Below are 15677 nucleotides of genomic sequence, written 5' to 3'. Positions count from 1 at the left end.
TATTTCGTTTATCCGAGAGTATCTGGTTGATTGATGGAAGCTATACCTATAACAGCAATTTCAGTCACTATTTAGCATTGGCTATTTGCTGCTTTTTTCTACAAAACACGCAAGAAACATTCAAGATACTCAGTGGTAAAATTAATCTCAATTAAGCTTTGTATAAGCAAATAAATCGCCACGAAACACAGTAAAATAATGGAAAAGATCTAACAACTTGCAGTTTACTTTCCACTATCCAACCATCCAACCAACTGAAAAACAAGCCACCGGACCAACAAACCGACACAAGTTATGATGCTTTCACATTCCATCATCTCCTCGAATCACCAGCAGCTAGGATATAGAGACAACGTTCACGTTCATGCACAAGGTTTCGGTAAGAAATAGCACCATTTCTGTTCTGCCAGCGTAGATACGATGCAAACAAACCGGAAGAGTGAAGATATGCACTTACAAGTAATGTGGCTTACGATGCGATAGCAGCCTAAGATGCGATCCAGCTCAGATGATGGCTACTTGCAGTGATGAAAAGGGGGTGTGGGATCTTTCGTGGCCATTATGAAAAGAAATGGAAGAAATCTCCGTAGAACAGTTGCAGTGTTTCCCTCTTTGATGATTCACAGGGTGTTTTAAATGCTTAGGTGTTGTGTCTTCTGATGTACATACCGAACTAGAGTAAGCTTCCTTGAACGTATACCGAACACGTAAAGTGTCAAAAGTATTTTAAAATCAAAGAAGCATCGATGACCACATTCGACGAGACGTTATAAATTTGTTACGAATTGTCCTAAACACTTATTTTGCTGAGGCACCCTATTCTGCATGCATTGGCCGTAAGTAGGACAAAAGATCACACTAGTTCGTCATTTATAGATACGATTAGAAATATTTCACACGGAAAACAATCCGTTCACTGAAAGAGCTTACTGATCTTTCCACATCTTCTTAGTGCAGTCTAAACGAATGCAAGGATGCACTACGCCATTCTAATGCGAGTGGAAGTCGACCCCACGCTGAAATGAACATCCGTCCATCAGACAAGCATAAAGTTTAATTTAAACTTAGGGGCGGAGAATGCAACTATTGCGATAGAGTACAGCAACATCAGCAGCAGCAGTGGGAGTCAGATTTGAGCTTTCTTTATCCGTTTACTTGCGGCCGCTTTCTGCTGCAATCCAAACTGTTGGCATCTGCAGTGATGAAGAAAACGCGTTCCGTAGCTGAAAATGCTTTCCCAAGACTCGTTAGTTATTATTTATTGTCGGTTTCCAGCCCGCTGCTTGGTAGCAAATAAATTTTCGTTTAATTTAGGAACATAAATTAAACCAGCACCACGTCAACAGTTTTACCGGCGTTTGACGTTGCACTGATGGGATCACCAAGCGGATACTCGGCGTGGATGCATTTTCTTCACACATTGAAACATGGTATTCCACCGATGTTTGTGATAGAATGTACTCTTGGCCTGCCCGCGCAGGAGAAAATAACTGGCTAATAACCTAAGCATACTATTTTCTGGTAACATACCAAAACATGGTTTTAATTGTTTATTTCGTGTGTTTCTCCTATACGAGATTAATAGCTCAATGAGGTGTAATACTATATTTTAGTATTATCTTTAAATTCCAGTGATTTCCACAAATCCCAAATCAATTATTATTAATGAATACCTCCATGCAATAAATTTTGTTATTGGAAGTTCAAAAGCCTATTTAATCCATTTAGTGGTGCAATTGTGCCTTACTCATTTCTTCAAATTATGATTGCATAGTTGTGGAAATGTCTACTACATTCTTAATATACTTTGCACCTATACACAATCACTCACCAGTCACGAACTTGATGAGCTATGTGTCGACGCTGAAACACTTGGATAAAAAATATACTTAATTGGCTTAATCAGCATTAGTTCAATGTTGTCTTCTTGCTAACTTTTTTGGGTATGTGGGAGTGGGTGTGTAAGGGCGATGAAAAACCCACAACCTACAACCACTACCACCTGGCATATTTTGGTATATGCCAGGTGGTAGTGGTTGTAGGTTTTGAGAGTTATGAGTCAGTGGGAGATGAGATAGGGTAGTAGTCTAAGAGGGGTGTGATGGAGAAGGATCTGAGGGGATGTTTGATTGGGTAAGGGGTTATGGAATGGTGGTTCGATATAATGGGGGTGCAACTAATCGAATTTTGAACCTTCCATATGATACTCTGTTTATGAAAAATTGGCTCAGTCATCACCGAATAACCGATGTGACTTTGATTCTGGAATATGCCCGAAACGCGAGTCTTCCGGAATTGTCGATAGTGGATAAAAACTTGAAGGAATCTTTGATCGACCATCAGTAAACCAGTTTATATAAGAAATTCCTGTGTGACAACACAATATTCGACGAACTTTGGGACCACATAAAATGGAACAAGAAACCTATGATATGATGAAGTTGGCGCAGCGAATCCTTTCGCCAAAAGTGGTTGAACAAGGTCACCAGCTCGGCAAAGCCAACCAGTGCAACAACAGCACGACCAGTAGAAACAGCAGCCGCAGATTCAACAACTGAAGCAGTCTCATCAGCACCAGCACTCGCAACTGCAGCTTCAACAGAAGCAGCAAAAGCAGAAGGGCAGCGCTTGCTTGAAAACACCAAGCGTGCCGAGTGTTACAGTAGCTAAAAACCTGCTGGACGAACTGCACAACTTTGTCGACAAAAGGAGTAATGTGCACACCAGGTGATGCGAGACCAGGAGGTTCCAAGAAACACAAAGCTCCCGGCACTGTGGTACGCGTAGCAAACGAAGCAACCACTAACGTGTGTAAAAAAACAAATGGGAAGTCGTCGGCAGCACAAAACGGAAGGCTAACAACAAGGATAGGTCCGAAAAGCAAAAGCTCTTCGAAGGACAAAACAAAGCACTCATTGTCATGGATGTAATGCACCTCAGAGCAAATAAAGAGAAGAATGAAAAACGCTCTTTGCATATTTCATGCGAACCACCGCTCCTCTCTATCACAAAAATCTTTTCACTCCGATGTGTGTTGCTCCCATACGTGCATACAACTCCATGGCTGCACACCTCCAAGAGTAGAAATGAGGCTCTTGAGTGTAAATCTGGGTCCCACGCGCACGGAAGCAGAGAAGGCAACCAAAAACATTTTAAAAACGTTCTTCCTATCAAACTTTATCTGAATTGTAATTTGATTCGCCTTCCTACCTGCTTGCCAGTAAATGAAGGAACAAAAAAGTGGCTCTTCCAGGTGACTCTTAGCACGAAGTTGTGCAGCTCTTGCTGCATAGATCTTTCTCTTCATCGTTTTCAAGTTTCTCTTTGTGCGGTCGTTCTGCATATCGCACATTGTAAGAGGAAATAACAAGCCTGCTCATAGTTAAAGCTAACGTAAAGCTCGTACGAGAAGGTACTGTGCGCAAAGCGGATAAATCTGGTACTCAAGGCACTAGACGTTTAAAAAGTCAGGCGCACCCGCAAATCCGAAGTCAAACAGCTCTACTGATAAAGAGTTCACCGAGAAAACCATGGGCGATGCGGTGGAAGTGAAAGCCGAAGTAGGAGTCCAAGGACCTGGATGCAATATCCTCGAAAGAAGTGCTAAGAGAAGCTCTCAAAGAACAGTGTGAGCTTGGAGAAGTGCAGATGACGATCCGGATTAGGAAGGAACCCTTCGGCACGCAAGCGGCTTCGGTTAGGCTTTCAGTCGAAGCAGCAAACAAGAGACTAAAAACCGGGAAAATCAAAGTTGGCTGGTTGGTATGTCCACTGAGTGTCTCTCAGCGACCAGAGGTGTGCTTCAAGTGACAAGTGTTTGGCCACCTGGTGAGATACAGCAGTGAACCTGACAGGAGTAATTTATACAGAAGGTGCGGGAAAGAAGGACACAAGGTAAAAGACTGCCAGCAGGCTCTGATATGTCTGATCTGTGCAACCGAAGAAGGTAACAACCACGTTACATGAGACCCACGATGTGCGGCCTTCAATGAAGTGACAAAAGCGTTAGCAAGAGCGTGTGATGCAACCATGCCAAGAGAAGGTAAACCAAGGTACAGTCGCCGCCCAACCTTCAGGTGGAATTCGACGAATAACGAATAACCTACGAGCGTTGCCACCGAGTCGGGAGGACAATGCAGAGAACCCACAAAATCGCTGTAAGAGATGCTCTAAGACCAGCGTATAGGGCGACATGAGACGCCCCAAGCTTAGTAAGAAGACCTGCCTAGAAAAGCTTTACCGCAACGCCAATTCAAATGCGTGAGGCGACGTCTATAGAGTTGCCATGGCGAAGATAAGAGGACCGATAGGCAAAAGCCTTGAGAACTAAGAAGATCCCGGGATCAAATGTTATCTTCAACGTGGCCTTTAAAACAGCAATCCCAATGAACCCGGATGTGATTAAGACTGCGTTGCAAAAGTGCATCGACGATGGTAACTTCCCCGACATCTGGAAGCGACAAAAGCTGGTGCTGTTGCCGAAGTCAAGCAAGATCCCTTGAGATCCTTCAGCATATAGCTTGTTGGATACAGTTGGCAAGGTGCTTGAAAGAGTAATCCTTAAGGGACCATCCATAAATTACGTAACGCTTTTAGGGGGGGAGAGGGTACAACAAGTTGTGACATGTTGTGACATAGAGGGGAGGGGGGTTAGCTAGATCGTTACGTAACATGTTTTCACCGAAGAAAAAAAAAATTTCTAGGAATTTGTTACGTAGCAGGGGAGGGGGGATGAAGAAATTTGTGACAATTTGTTACATGGGGGGAGGGGGGAGTCAATTTTGGGCAATTTTTGCGTTACGTAATTTATGAATGGTCCCTAACAAGCTTACAACATACACGGAAGAAGAGAACGGCCTATCCAATATTCGGTTTCCGGAAAGGTAGATCCACCGTGGATTCTATACGAACGGTCGTGAGAACTTTGGAGGCTGTGCAGAAGCGAAAGAGAAGAGGAAACCGTTACTGCGGAGTGGTTACACGTAAAAAACGCCTTCAACAGCGCTAATTGGGCTGCAATCGCCGATTCACTACATAGTCTCCTAAAGTTCCCGAGTACCTCTGAAAGATTCTAAGGAGTTACTCTCAGAACCGGCAACTTGTCTACGAAACTGACGCCGTAGAGTAACCGTAACAGTGGTCGTTCCACAGAGTTCCTCCATACTCGGCACAACTCTTTGGAATGCTATGTATGACGGAGTGCTGAAGCTGAGCCTCTTCAGGGGCGTGAAGATTGTTGGTTTTACGGACGACGTAGTGCTCCTAATGATCAGTGAATCAATAGAGGAAGTAGAAGTACTTGCAATGGACGCAATAGATGTTATGGAAGACTGGATGCGCGAGAAAAAGCTGACGTTAGCTCACCATAAAACCGAAATGGTTTTGATAAGCAACCGAAAGGCAGTGCAGCAGGCAAAAATTTCGGTCGGAAAGAGCATCATCAACTCAAAGTGGGAAGTTAGACAACTGGGAGTGATGATAGACGACCGACTACGCTTTAATAGCCACACCGACTACGCGCGAAGGGGCCGTAAAAGTGATCTCGGCACTATCTAGGATCATGCCCAACAACTCAGCAATCAGCAGCAGTAAAAAGCTACTACTGGCGAGTTTCTCAAGTGTTAGTGCTCAGATACGCAGGACTTGCTTGGGTGACGGCACTGTAGACGAAGAGGAACACATCTCGGCTGAACAGCACATTCAGGCTAATGACCATGCAGGTGTCTAGCGCGTATCGAACTATCTCGTCAGATGCAGCCTACGTGATAGCTGTAACGATTCCCATAAACCTTCTACTCGAAGGAGATAGCGAGTGTTACAGGGATCGAGGCACGAGAGGAATCCGTAAACGAGCCCGAGCTGACAACTTAAGCAAGTAGCTAACCGGAATCGCTGGGTCTACCACGGCATCTAACGGGTCAACGCAAGGATAATAAAAATAGCATACCATGCAGGACTGAAATGGCGGTTATCAGACCAGCGAACTAGACCTGGATTAGATCTTTCAAGCAGAAAATTTCGGGGGGGGGGGGGCAGGACCCTCCCCCTGGATCCGCCACTGATGATCATAAATATGTGACATGGCGTAGAAATCATGCCAACTTACCTCGGCCCCGGGATAATTTGGCGGTACGTGTGGGGCCAGTTGACGATACGCCAAAAATAAGCAATCAAATGAAAATTTAATTACTAATTCGGCTTACTAAAAAAACATATCGTAGAAATGGTCTCTTATTCCATACGTAAGTGCTGCTCTATATATTTATTATCCATTACTATCTGCCGCAGATATAGAACTTTCTCTATATACATGCGTAGTACTTACAACCCTCCGACTAACAACTTAATCGCCCTGTAAATGTAAATATCTCTTTCAACCGTGCTTCTTAATTATTCTGATTTGAACGTGTAAAATTATTTGCTTTGCTCGAAATCCGGCATGTACCGGCACGGATTTTCACGACAATTTTAATGCGAAGAAAGTCAACGCCAAAGCCGAAGCCAAAGGTACACTGCACTACAATACTGTGAATGGGATTTGTTCCTTCATCAACCGGAATGTTTTAATTAGAATCCTTTCTTAATTTTTTCTTCGCTACGAACCATCATCGCCTTGGGCGCTGCTGTGTCTTTGTGTGTTTGTGCATTTAGTTTTCGCACCGGAAAAAGAAAACTTTCGACTGCCAAATTTCCGCCAGCTCCCAAACAGACTTTTTTGCCCACGGTCTGAATGAGTTTTGGGAGGAAGGTGGGACAGGGGTGTATACCTTCGGCGGAGTTTATTTTACTTTCAATTATCCCCACGATAAAGTTTTCCTTCAATTCAACTTTAGTAAGAAAACGGAACGAAGACGGCCTGAGAAGCAACAGAGCTCGAACTCGGGCATCGGGGTTATCTCTTTTATTCCAGGGGAATCATAAAAAAGTATAAAGATAGCTTAAGGACGATTGCCATACAGCGCTGAACGTTGAACGTAGAGACGAAGTTATTCGCTTTATTTCATGTCGGCGCTAAAAGTGTTAAGAACCGAATCCAAAAAGCCACAGTTTTAAGAAAAAGTGGTCCACAATATCTGCGTGGAAAATAAGTCATTTGCAAACCATTCTGAAGGTAAAACGAAACAATCATACTTTTCAGTGCAGCACTTATCAGTTTGATTCGAAATTGTACCAGCTGATAATGATAATAATTTCTAGGATACAAAACTATATGTATCATTTTTAAGTAAAGCTAGGATAACACAGATATTTTGGCCTACCCACACTATTTTTCGACAAATTTACATAAGATTTCGAGAATTTTGACCTAGTTTCACCGAAAACCTTTTTTTTACAATTATTACATATTAAAATCATGGCTGCCGATACATACAACCAGTGCTGTGCAATCTCACGATGGTCTTTGAATGGGTGACGGTAAATATTAAGTGACCGCATCGCCACAAAAAATGACCGTTGTTTCATTACCCTTTCCTCTGATAGTGTTTCAGTCAACTAACTCTCATAGAAGCCGTGCGAGAGAGAACGCATGGAAATGACACACAGATCGAGTAGGGGAACTGTGGGTAAGACGGACAAGTGGGGTAAGACGGACACATGGTTATTTTTGGCATTTAAAATTAAAACTTCAATTGTAGTGTATGTATAGTAGTCATTGTATACCCTATCATTATGGTTAACCTTGATTTATGAAACACTCAGTAGGCCTTGAATACTGCTAAACGTGTACAATTTAAGCAAATATTGATAATCAGTAGTGCAGTTTCGTGCTGATGTAATTTTCAAGTTTCCAATTTTAAGGTTTATCTAAGAAAAAATCAATTTTTTTCGCAGATTTTTTCCTTTATTTCGATAAAGTAACTCTTAAGTGACATCTTTGTGGAAAATAACAGGTAAGTTAATTTATGCTTGAATAAGTGCAAGCGTTTAAAAAATGTGTGTGCTTGTGGGGACAGTCTTGATTAATTCATTTGATTCATCCTTACGTGGAGAACCATCCAGTTAGCTGAAGTCTCACATGCAGTAGACTGCAGGATGTACGTTGATGTGACTGAGGCTAAATACGAAATTCCTAGAATCTGGAAAATGGCTTTGTGCAGGTAGCATACTCTTGCCTGATGCTACCAATTTCACTTTTAATATATTTAATATATGATACTCGAGGAACTGATGGTACCAATTACACTTTTAATGTATAACTTTACAGTGTTGTATAAGTCATTAGAACTGACTGTATAGCTCTCTTTATGGCAACGGCAAAAACGATATTAGAAAATACATCATTTGCTTCAACTCTAAATTGGACAACAAAACGTTATTTTTCACCTCGAATTGAACATATATATCAAGAAGAACCACAATCTATTCAAAAACATCCGTTAGAAACAATAAATTGTAATATTTTATGTTGTGATCATCATTTCCGCAACACGTTCGTCTTACCACCACCTTATGTCCATATCACCCACAGTCTGTAAAAAGTGTAGATATTTCTTCGTATTCTAGTTATTTAAAAAATGATACTTGTTGATTTTTGTAGTAATATCCCTCTTGGCACTCGAAGGAGATCCAGGAGCACTATCGAATAGCTTGGAAGTGATTTTGTGTTCGTCCGATAGTTTTCAAAATTTTGCAGTTACATATAGTATTTTTTTTTAATTTAAAAATTTATTTGAACCGGTTCAATACGTTAGCACAACCGAGCCGTGGGTCTTTTAATTTTTTTACAATAAGAAAAAATAAAAAAATGCTAAGAATGTCGGTCTGCCAGATCTTGTTAACGCAGTTTGCTGCTGCGTGTTGAGATCCTTTTCCTTGGCGGTGAAGCCGCTTGGGGGTCATTCAGTCTGCTTTCTCTCGCGTTATCGTTCCCGTCCATGTCATCATCGGTACTGCTTTCTTTCTGTTCACGACCAGAGGTTCTTATTTGTTTCTTGTTCTCACGGGTCGCTGTTGTAAATCCGTCTTCATCTGTATTTGCTTCTTTATTGTCGATGCTAGTTGTTGGTTTGTCGTTTGCTATAGGTTACGCCTCCCTTCGGTGATTTGCATTCGATTGTCATGTAAGAAGGTGTTGGTTTAGTCACTCGCATCCTCACAATACGAACGCTGTTGGGAATGCCGGTGAAAAAATTTCTTCAGGTGTCATTCGTAATAAATTCAACCTCTCCATCTGAGTAGCCTAATTTAGCCAAGGGCCAGATTCGAATCCAGATTAGGATTACTGTAGCAGACTGTCGAACGGAATATTCTAAACGAAAATGGCTCAAAATCATACAAGGTACGCCTGACTGAACTTGAACGAACAGTTTCTTATTCAAATATTTCGCCCCTCCACAAATATTCCAGAAAGCTCCGGAAACGTTCGGTATTTGCACAATATTATGCTTCTTTCGCCACCGACATCAATATGGCGCTGCTACTTTTACAATAACACCCATCCATCCCGTTTTGCGTCCAAACTTTTAAGTAGCATCCACCAACATCACTGCAACTATTCGGAGTGCACTTCCCCAGCTGGATCGTTCGACTAATCCTGTTCCAGTGCAGACACGCTTTTTCGGCTAAAATATGTTGTATCATAAAATTTCGATAATAATGCGCCCTAAAAACGTAATGCACTCTCCGGGCAGTTCGTTTTTCGTTCAGGCTTCGCTTGGTCGGCTCCGAAATTGTTAAATTCAATTCAATTGCTTTTCCTTCCCTTTCCCACTCTCGGCCTTCTCCACCGTTCCCAGAAAAACTTTAGATGCAATTCCTGCAAAGTGCATATAAATTCCAGCAATTGTGCCCGCTCGGACGGGATGTGGATGGTGAGAAGCGTTAAAACTGCTAAAGAAAATTTACACTTGGGCAACTTGGGCTCGGTTCAGGAAGCAAGCTTAGGAAATGCAAACCCATTAGGGTGAAATCATCAAACTGCACCGAAATGCGAATCCCAAAGGGGAAATTGAAACGCGCCGCTCGCCATCCACCTGGTTTGGCAGTTATGTTCTCGGTTCCACTAAATGCCACACCGGAGTTTAGCAGATCATGTCACTTGAAGTTGGAAGTGAAATAAAGATTGTTATCTAGATGATTTCGAGAGCCGTTTGGAAGCGCAAGCGGTACCGAACAGGTTTGCACTTGGCTGAATTGCATTCGTTCCAAATGGAGAATTAACGATGCACGAATATATTGAGTAGTGAAGGCTGGAAGGCTTACTTGTGCTAGTTTTATGTGATAGATGTTCTGATAGTTTTGGTAATATTGTATTTATCCTTCTTTTTACGTGTCAAAATGGCGGCCAATTTTATCTTGCTAGTTATCTTCAAGTAACGATTGTTGTTTCCGCCAGTGGAACAACAACGCCACGTTAGGAATGTTTGGCGACAACAATCAAACGTCCAACGCCTTGAGTTAACGTAGAACGACTTTCTTACGGCTGTTGTCAATATAAGGGCTCTTACCATATTACGAATAGGACGATGTTGATCGCAATTAAGGCGCATAAACAGTTGATGAATCTGGGTATAACCTTTAACCGTAAGTAGGTCGTTTCATTTTGAATATCATCAATCTGATAATGTTCACTAGCTGTTGATGAAGGGGTATATAAATTCCCAAATCAACACGTTTCTGAGCTATGGTTGATTTAAAAATAGCAAATTAACAGTCGTAATACAAATTTACGATGTCAGATAAAAAACAAGATACAATGCACTCTCAATCATATCTATGACTATATTTGCTTCTTTTTGCTACTTAACGGGTTATTTAAGCTCGAAATTACCCTAAACATATCACAAAATTTGGAATATCTTTTTAAACCCAACAGATAGGAAATTACTTTGTTCCGCAAAAATATGTGGTTAGAAACCGCAAACACCTTTGGTAAATATTTTGCAAGCATAGGAGAATTTCTAAAAAACTTATCATAAAAACTAATCTTTATAACAATCGGGTTTTGGAAAGTACCGTGAAATAAGGTAGAAAGTGAAATCAGAAATATATTTCTGACAAGTAATACATTGGTAATACGCAACGTTACTGTTACAGCAGTTACTGTTCACAAATTATACATGTAAGCCATTGTTTTGAAAAACTATAAAAAATAAACAATAAAACAAAAATCAACAATTTTTGTTCAAAATTCAATTAAATTAATTGAATAAATGATTAAAAACGATTTTTTAATACTAATTGTTACTTACGTAGTAAAACAACTGCTATTTAAACTGGTATTGTCACGAGTCACATTTCCACTGACAGCACGAAACCTGACGAAACGCTAACGGCAACCGTACACTGGGGTACAAATGTACCCCACGTCAACTTTGACACCTGCTTCCACGAGAGCTATAAGCAAACTAGCTATAACACCTTTTCCTACTCTTACTAGGAGCTCTAAATTGAACTATGGTTAGGATCCCAGGTCGGTAAATGCCGAATTCTCGTCTTCACACGGCTCCAAAGAAGGCATGGGGAACATTTGTACCCTAATGCAACGCTCTAGGGTTAAAGAAAGATTTCTTCTATACTAATATTTGCAACAAATTCGACGAAGATACAGGGTCGGGTGTCTATCTTATTTGGCTCAGAAAATAAATTTAGTTTATCACTTACATGTGAATTAATCAGTGAACGATACATTCCTGTAGATGCGTAATCATAAAGGCAAGAATTTCTCCGAACAAACTATACTTCAAAAGTTAGACGTTATCAATTTTGAGCACGAAAACGAAGTGTTTAAAACACTGTGCATTGACTATTTAAGGACCAGCATTACCGTAAAATGGGAGAACACGGATCACTTTTCAAAAGTTTTTCGAATAACTATTGTTCTCGAAGTCGGAACAATACTCCTCTTTTAGTTGATAACTGCACAGCTGCAATTTATTAATTTTAATTAGTCGCAATTGAAGGTAAGTATAAAGATAAATTTGTTGCATTTTCAGTGTTTTCTCTTATTTCAGGTTCCTGCTGTACTGTGAATTGATGGTTTTAGGTTTTTCTACAATGACAATGGTGAACTTAGGCAGGGCCGTTGAGAGCCGCGACGGGCCCAAGGCTTGTATTACTGTCGGACCCTTTTAAACCTAAGCCCTCTAGTTCAGTATGAGTTAGTATGTCCGTGTTCCTCGCAATCAATATAAAGCACTTAGTCCGGTCTGAATTAACACCGACCATATGTTTTATTGTCATATTCATAGACTTATTTTTAGTATCATAAATTCATTTAATGAAATCAAATTAATTGTTCTCGAATGCTTTTAACTTGCCATGTTAACTATATTTCTTCATGAGTACAAACATATTCTAGCTTGAATATTCACGTCTCAAGTAGCAAATCGCAACTAGTTTTAATCGTCTAAGTCCGAACTATGTTGCAACGAGAAAACAATAAAGTTATTTTTGTTGCACTAGTTGAACATAGAGGTTATTTAATAACATCCTTTGTCATTTATGTAGCCAGCTATAACATGTTCATCAATGTTCCGAAGTCCGAACTGATTGCTGATGCTGCAGAGTTTGTTGAAATTTAGTTACGATTTTGATTTTGTGATAAATATTTTGACAATTGCACATTTGTTCAACACCAAGATTCTTACTGAAAACGTTTCAGTTTGCAAAGTCATATTCGTGTTATATGTATGTATCCGTAACATACCATCATTACGCCTTTCAACACAAACTCACATGTATTAACAAAATGCTTTCGCAACACTGAATCAACAAATTCACCCCTAATGCTTAGCAAAACGAAAAATAAGTTGTATTTTTGTTGGCATTACATTGTGAAAATTCACCGAAGACACTTCATGCGCTCCACTTGACATTATAGAGGCATTGAACTGTACGGTGGCGCTAACTATAATATGTTTGGTGTTTTGGAAAAATATAAACAAATAGCATTATGTTATTACTGATTTTAAACGAAACGATTAAATCCTTTCCACACAGATCATATAAATAAAATATTAGAAAATAATTTCGGAACTAAGTACAATAAGGGTGGAACGAGTAGTATGAATTTGAAACAAATCATTTACTTAAAGTACCTTCCGAAAACAAAATAACGTGATCTTAGGACTAATACTGCGTCTGAAAATACTAGTCCATGATATGTTAATTTTCAAAATATTTTTTTGTAATTGTTTTGCTGAATGTCTATGAATGCAAAAATTTCTTGATAACGCCACCCTGAAAGGGACCGTCAACAAACTGTGCAGACAAAATTCCGGCCTTTTTTAGACCCACTCCCCATTCGTACTTTTGAGTAGCCTTTTCCCAACAAGAAGTATTTGAAAATGTTCCACTAAAACATTTTTTTCCAATTCGTGCGGCGCTAAAATGGGTATTTTGTAGCATTTAATTTACAAGTGAGATTATTTACCAAATGAGTTGATGTAGTATCCTTATTTTTTTTGTTGCAGCCTTCATGAAAAAATCTACGCTTAAACTACGATCTCGAATTTTGATGTTTTACATAAAACAATTACTTTTTTAGACGAGGCTAATTTTTGTTAAATGGGTATGAAAACCAAACAAAACGATGTTGTCGGTATGATGAGTGGTCTGAAGATATCCTAGAAACCCCGTGGCATCCTATAAATTTTGTGTCAACAATTATGTAGAGAACTGCTTGTTTCCATTTGTTGCCGTACAAGGTTTGCAATACCTTTTGTTTCAGTTTTAGTGGTGTAATAAGTCATACGGTCGACCATCGATTTATTGAAACCAAGTTCGAAAGATGAATCATATTGAAAAAGAGTAATATCGATTGACCGCCTGCTATAGTTACCTCCAAGGAGAGATATGCGAAGACGCCATCTTGAGCCAGCTTACTGTCAAAATTTTGAGCCAGTCGATCATTATTTGACTGCATTGGTGCAATATTTTTGGGTAGTAATGTTAATTTTTTATTTTTGTTGATAAACATTAGACAAAAAATTATAAATAGGCGCTATTGTAAATTGAACTTTCCTGACAAGAATAATGCTGTTCAATTAGGGTAACCAACCTATATCCAAAGGTCGGATTCCCGGCGGAATCATCGGTAATACCCTCTATCTGATTTTTTCCGGATGGTTGCGTTGCCGGCAGTGTTGCTTTTGGTTGATCTGAAGAGATGATTTTTTGTCCGAAAGCTATTGCATGGTATATTTTATGCATCTAATCTATCTTCTGTAGATTGTTTACGTTGTTCGATAGGGTCAAGAATGGTTTTCTGCGGGAAATAGATCCATCATCAAATGTTTGCTGGGAGAAAACGTTTGAATGTGTTTTTTTTGATTTCCTTAAACTCCTATAACTGCGTAACGTGCGAAGTCACAGGAGTTTTTTTTGCAGTATTTTTTTTTATTATATACATATTTACTGATTTTTGTTTGAATAATACCTGCGCTACATAGCCGCATAGAATCCAGCAACGGTAAGTCTTCCGGAACTCGAAAATTCAGCCCATTTATTCGGGTACCGAAAAAATCTTATTTTAGCTATTTGAGCGTAATTACAAGGCCGATTCGCACAAAATTTTCCAATGCACTTCATTTCTTATTTTTAAAATAAAAGTTATGATAATAAAGTCACGCTAAACTTGGGTCGCAATAAGTGATGCTAGTTTTTTATCGCGATATTAACCGTTGCTAGTTTGCCTTTTCCTCTCCCTAGAGGTTAACTAGCCTGCTCTTGTGCTTTGATACCATTCGAATTTATGAGGTTAAATAAGTCTCCCATAATCTCAACAACTGATGAACTAGATGCCACCATTGAATACGTTTTTCACATTCTCAAGAACGTGACTAAAAAGGTGAACTAGGGAAAGTTTGGTTCAACGGATTGCCATTTGTAATGATTCAGAAGATAACGAAAACTGAATTAATGAAAAAAAATTGATGATCACATGCCAACTCAGTCGTCATATAATCCAAAATAAAAATAAAACGTTGAAAGCACCCTTTATCGATAAATGTATTACTAAGGAGAAAACTATTGCAGCAATCAAATACTCTCAATTCTTATTTTTTGGGAAAAATATCAAAGTCGCGAAAAAAATTATTTTTCAATTTGAAATCTCGCGGTTCACTAACGGAACATATGTGTACCACTGGTTGCGTTATTACCAATTACAGTTCCTTATTCCTAACCATTCATTTTTATAAGATGCGCAAGTATAATTACATTTGATTAGCCGTTGGTTTAAAATAGCTCCTATTTTAGTGGAAATAGTTTATTTTTATTGTGTCTTGCAATAATATTTCCCTGTGCTTCGCATAGGAGTAAAACCCAATAGTTCAACTATCGGTATTAATGCTACTACTGCGGCAACAGAAAGATTTCGAATATCATTCATTTCACATGTTTAAATTTTTCAGATACACCGAACATGTTATAGTTGGCGCCACCGGACAGTTCGACGCCTGTATAATATGAAGTGCCATCGATGAATTTTCGCAACGTAATGCAAACAAAAATAAAACTTAATTATTATTTTTCTGAACTTTAGTTATGAATTGGTCAATTCAGTGTTGCGAATGCCTTTCATAAATACGTGTGAGTTTGTGATTCAAGGTATAACGATGACATGTGTCTGATACGTGCGTATGACAAGAATACGACTAGAACGTTTTCAACAAGAATATCATTTTACTGGCTGTTCGGCCATCTATGGGAGCTGTCCATCAATGTCAGCTTCT

This window comes from Topomyia yanbarensis, chromosome 3 (assembly GCF_030247195.1).
Source record: "Topomyia yanbarensis strain Yona2022 chromosome 3, ASM3024719v1, whole genome shotgun sequence".
Classification (NCBI taxonomy): Eukaryota; Metazoa; Arthropoda; class Insecta; order Diptera; family Culicidae; genus Topomyia; species Topomyia yanbarensis.
This window is presented reverse-complemented; position numbering follows the sequence as displayed.